Source organism: Mustela lutreola, chromosome 9 (assembly GCF_030435805.1).
Source record: "Mustela lutreola isolate mMusLut2 chromosome 9, mMusLut2.pri, whole genome shotgun sequence".
Classification (NCBI taxonomy): Eukaryota; Metazoa; Chordata; class Mammalia; order Carnivora; family Mustelidae; genus Mustela; species Mustela lutreola.
In genome coordinates, this window is record NC_081298.1 from 115177450 (window position 1) to 115183605 (window position 6156).

The window sequence follows — 6156 nt, forward strand, 5'->3', positions numbered from 1 at the left end:
TTCACTAAAAATTAAGGTTTCTAAGCATGAAGAATTCTAATAAATGTAATTAAGACTACTGGAGTTAAAGGAGATAATTCTGTATGCAAGGAAGGTAAGGTATGTGGTTTTGGTAGGGAAAAAAAAAAAGCGCACATCTTTGTTGAAGGAAAAGAAAGTAATTTTGTCCTAAAGTGAGACTGGAGGGAAAACTTAGGGCAAAATCTGAATGTAAAAAAGAAAAGTTACAGAAGGTTTACGGAAAAAGACTCTTTGGAATAAAATCTTGTGCACGGTCAGTACTGGCTAAGATTAAGATAAGTTGAAGTAACTAAATTAATTTTAATATCAAAAATACACTGGAGCAAAAGTAAGATTTTCTCTTCTCTTTGTGAAAAAGACAGAATTTTCTTAAACTATGTGTCTGTGCTTAAAGAGAAACTGGAAACAAAGATTTTCTTTCTCTTTTAAGTTATCTGCCTAAAACACGATGATCTGTATTGCCCAAATAGTCTCCTAAATTTATGAGGTCTTTGATTACTTAAGAAAATGGAGTCTTGGTGTTTATTAAAAGAGCTAAATTTTGCTCACAGCTATGTTACCTGTTTGAAACCTTTTATTGTCATTTTGTTTACAGAGATCATTTGATATTGTTTCATAGGGATTTGGGATCCTATTTAATCAATTTTGATTGGTATTTCTTGTTATGTTTCCCAAAAATTGAATTCTAAAATGAGTTTTTGACCACAATCTAACTGAACCTTGCAGAGGGCCCCTGGAACTCTTCAAAAACAAGTTTTTGAGAAATTAAAATAATTAGGCACATTTGGTGCGTTAAATTACATGGGAAGCATTGTCTAATAAGTAATAGTAAAGCCAGTTAGTTGACATTTATGTAGATATATTATTAAAATCAGGGTGTGTGTATTTTAAATCAGTGTTCTACAAAGTATATGAAATGCCTAGAAACCTCATGTCCTGGGATGTTATTATCTTGACCTGTTGTGCATCACAAAACTAACCAAATTTCCTTGTCAGTTGCATTGTGATGAACTCTAATCAGATCTTTAACTGTGGCCATTTTTGAATCTTTTATTATTTCCTGACGGTTATACTTTTACTCAAATGCTTTTATAAAAGCTTCCTGCAGATGTGCTTTATCTTCAGGGAGGTACATGGAAAGAACTCTGAGTACAGGTTTCTGACAATCTCAAGACCATAAAGCTGAACTAGATTTAAAAAAAAAAAAAATCCAGAACTAGTCAAAAAACTGGATTTAAGCAAAACAAGAATTAATAGTCTACATAGGGCCTGATTATACTAAGGAGGATAATTATAATTTTTATGACTTTTTGTTTGAAACATCACTGACTTTTTAAAAATCCTGCTTTTTCTAGATTGAAGAAAACTTTTTCTCTTAGGCTGACAGCAATCTGATAAAATAGACTTTCATGAATAAATTGGAACGTTTATTTTATTTTACTACTTGAACCCACCAGAATTCAGAAACTCTCAGTGAGTAGTCTTACATTTTATGTCAATAAATTTATTTGCCTAAGTTCAGTAAGAATCTGTTCTCTTTATGACAGGGCACAGTTGGAAATCTTGGATATGTCACCAAGGCTTTGGCTGGAATGTCATAGTCTCAGATATAAACAGACAGCTTTAAGAAACTAAGGTTGACTTTAGGGAGCCCACAAGGCCCCTTGGAAATATTGTCATGGTGACTTTGCTTACAGAGTCCCCAGCAGACTTACCAGGTAAGCCTATCACTTCCTGATAGGTGCAGGGAACTCAGAATATGTTGCAATCTCAAGAAGAAAGGAATTCATCCAAATCTATAAGTATTGCAGATGAAATCAGATAGGAAGTTTTGGCTTCCCAAGCCAGATTTGGCTTGGCTTCTCGCCTCAAGAGATTTTTAAAAGTTCATTCTAGGGATTCCTTATGAAAACTTCCAGCAAAGCAAAGTTTAAAAAGCCTGTATGGTCAACCATTATTGTTTCACGTATGTAAATAATCAGGCTGAGTTTGGGAGGTTTTTTAATTTTTGTTTTTATTTTTTGGGAATGAGACTTATTTTGCAAATAAGTTAATATTTGGGTGTCTTTGATAAAAATGAGGGTATTATAGAGAGGCTATGTTTTCATAACACACCTTTGTAAATATTAGATTTTTTTTTTTAAAGATATTTTTGACAAAGAGAGAGAGGGTGCACAAGCAGGGAGAGGGAAAAGCAGGCTCCCTATTGAGCAGGGATCCTGATGTGGGGCTTGATTCCAGGACCCTAGGATCATGACCTGAGCTGAAGGCCGATGCTTAACCAACTGAGCCACCCAGGTGCCCCCTGTCAATATTATATTTTAACACTATTCATTATTCACTGGACTAGATCCTGATTTCTTCTAGTGTCCTCCAATGTCTGGCTGCAACTCTCCAAACGAATGTTTTTGAACGTTCTCCCATGTTTCTGAGTTAGAATCAAATGAGAACTAAAACTTCCCTTCTTCCTAAGGCCTGTAAACTTAATATGAACAATGTGACATAAGCTTCAGAGAAATCACCACAGTAGCTCAGGTATAGACAATCTTTGTGCCTGTGGCTTTATGGGCCACTCAAAGGATCACCAGAGACATTTGATCCATAAACCAGGAAAATCTGTCTGATTACCATGGCCAGTCGTCATTCTAGGTGACCATGCTTCCAGCCTGACATCTAGAAGTCTTTTCAACTGGCTACCCTCATAACACAGAGACTGGTTTATCATTTGATCTAATCGTTAGCCACCGCTTTTCTTTTGTTTCCGTAGAAATGCCTCTTATTTAATACCTGATTACTCGAACCATAGATCTAACTTGGAGAATACGTGTGCATCACTACCTCCTAAAGTGAGTTTAACTAAACTGACCTATTGTCAAGACCAAGGAGAAGTGTTTCAGTGAGACAAAACAATCTACCAGCTCAAGTTTAATGTGTGAAACTTCAGCAAGTTTCAGAGGATGGAACATAGGGCCAAAGACAGGCCATCCCAAGATGGACCCCTTTGGCCTGAAGATTATCTTGAGCTGAAAGCAACTGAGACCCTGTGGGTGGAGAGAAACTCTTTGCCTCTCCCTTAACTACACAGAAGAATCTAAATTGGAAATCTTTCCCAGAAGAATGGTTATTACCAGAGATAAATTTTATCTGAGTGACCCATCTGTAGGGCAGGGCAAAAATCTAATTACCAAACATCTGCTCTTTTTCTTACTGCCCTATAAATTGCATTTCTTCCCTTCAAAGGCCCAGACTCCTACCCCTTCTCTTTTGTTCAGGAGGACATATATACCTCACTTTGCCTGCCTGTCTCTGGAATTTCCACATCTGTGTGGATTCCCCATTAGTACACTATGAAATTTGATTTTCTCCTGTTAATCTGTCTCACATCAACTTGATTCTCAGTCAGCTAGAAGGACCTTGGAGGGGACAGAAATTCTTGCTCCCTGACATTACTCTAAGGTAAACACTCTCTCCAATTTCACTGTTCTCAAAATCTCCAAGAAAAGGTTTGAAGCCCAACGAATTGGCTCCAGGGCCCTGGGGCCTCAGAGAAGGGCCTGGTTCTTCTTAGGTCACATATAGCCTCCAGTGACTGAAAGCTGTCTTGCAGAATTCCACAAATGAGGCCAACTTCACAGAGTGTTGATAAAACAGACCTGTAACTTTTAGAGCGGATGTGAAGGAACACAGGCTTGTGGTGTCACCATCTTTGCAGAAACTGTTTCTGGAGACCTGGTCCTCATACCACACGCCTTCCTGGCATTGCTGGTGGCTTTCCTGTCCCTCCTCCATGGATCTCCTCAGTGGGAAGTCCCCTCTCAGATCTGGAAAGGAGAATCCCCTCCCCACCCTGCTGCCTTCCCCCCAAAGTCCTTCCTGTTGCCCTTCCATTTCTCTCCTCGGTCTCTGGACCTCAAGTCTGGCAGTCCTTCCACCTAAGCTGCCAGATGTTGTCCTTGGTTCAAAGCCCTCTTTCCTCCCCCAAGCCCCCTTTCCCCCGATCTGTCACAGGCCCTGGCTACCCTTCTCACCTCCTACCCATCTTTGAGGGCCAGCTGTGCCATGTTCACTATAACTGCTGAGACATATTCTTAAAAAATAACCCTCCCGACCCTTCCTTTTCTTCTGAGCCAGCATTCCAGGCCAGCAAGCGCTGCCTTGCTTCTCCCCTTAGCTTCTCCCCTTAGGGACCCAAGATCTCCTTCATTTTTCCTCCATTTCTGGAATGTTGCTTCCCCGTCTGCACTTGTGGTAGCAAACAGGTTTTATCTGCTTTGCTTCCCCAGCATTCATGTAAATTGTCTCAGCCTTGCCTGCCTCTCTCACTCTCAGAATGTTTTGTAAAGTTGCATCTGCCATGTTTATCCCAATTATTAAAGCAAAAGGACTCTAACCTATTATCCACGGAATTCCCAATACAGTGATCTCCTGGTCACCAGAAATGACCTCTATTCCTCCTCTGGCTTTTCTTCAGCCTGGATAAAATTAAATCCCTAACTTTCTTTGCCATTAGTGGCCTATGTACAACAACCATAAGATTCTTTTTCAGATGTCTTTGGTGAGATTATTCACATATTTTAAGAAAAAGGTTCCTCCAAGGACACAGTTATCTAAGCTCTAATTCTGTTCAGCTTTTCAATTAAATGGATCCTTTTCTGGAGAAATTGCTTAAAACGTACAGCACCCATGATTCCTTCTGCAAGAGGGCAATAATCAAGGGTGCATTTCAGAAACTTTTTGGGGGGCGGTTGCCAGTCTTCATGACAACACTTTTCTGTTTGTTCATTCTCGTTGTAAAAAGGCTTTGCTGAACATGAAATCCCCTTTCCAATAGCACAGCTCTTCCTTCTCTCTCTACCACGGTGTTTTAAAGCACCTTGTCTAAACTTTTCTTAATTAGGCTAACTTCAAATCCTCATTCATTTAGAAAAAAAATTTTTTTTTAAATTCTTGTTCATTTTAAAATGAGAAGCCCACACAGAATTTGATGCCTCCAAACATGACTTTACACCAAAGGCAAGGAAGGTATTGATGCACGTTATGGTCCATCTTGGAGAAAGAGTGGGGCAAAGGAAACCATTCCTAAGAGAGTTACCATATCCTGGAAGAAAGAAGAGCCTGGGGCAAGTAAACCTGAATAGCAATTATTCTTTAAATTTTAGAAACACTCCCATGTAATCCAAGTTGGGTGCTATTTATGAAACATTCTGACAAGAGGGTCGACCAGCTGGTTCTAAACCTGGCTAAGTAAGGAGAAGAGAATATGCAGTCCGTCTTATCTAGGGGCTTTGCCCACCACTAAAAAGCCAGCTTTCCCCTGCACCTCACAATACATGCTCCTGGGATCCCAACCTGCCCTTCAAGCCCTAACCCCCCCTTTGTGGTCACCAGCCTAATCAGTGATCCTAGGGGGTTGGGGATCAGTGCTGCTCAGCCCAGGCTTGTGAACTTCTAACCCACAGAGCATTCTTATCCCATTGTGATAAAATCCACAGAGCTCAACAGTTTAATTCTTCTAGGAACACTGAATATATACCAGGTGCTGGGAGAGGGGGAGAGGGAGGAGAGGGGGAGCAGTGAGGCCGAGCTGTGCACAGACCCCGTCCCCGCTCCCCAGGTCCTGAGGGTCTAGTTAAGCAGAGATAGATTGGATATGAAACCAAAAATAACATGACAGAATGAAGTCAATGGAATAATAGTGCGACGTGCTCAAGGGATTCAGAGGAGAAACAATTCCTTTCCTAATGCAGAGGGGAACAAAAGGGAAATGAGGCTTTTCACAGCAGAGAAAGGGTGGGGGCATTTTTAGCTGAGGGAACAGCCTTCAAGTGTAGGCTGTATTCAGAGACCATTTTTAGCTGTCTAGTGAGGTTACAGGGGAAATTCAATAATTTGCCGGGAATGAGTCGGACTAGAACTTTCGTATCACATCTCACCGTGGAGGGGCGGGGGGCTGGTATCCTCCTTGTTTTGTGGAAGTAAGGCATATAAAAGTATTTTTTTTTTTTTTGAAAACTTTAAAAGAAGATTTGCCTGGCTAGTGAATTCTTTGGAACCATAGAAGGGACTTACAGATAGTAATAATAACAATAATAGTAATAATTGCTACTATTCTTATTATCTTGTCAAACTGGAAGT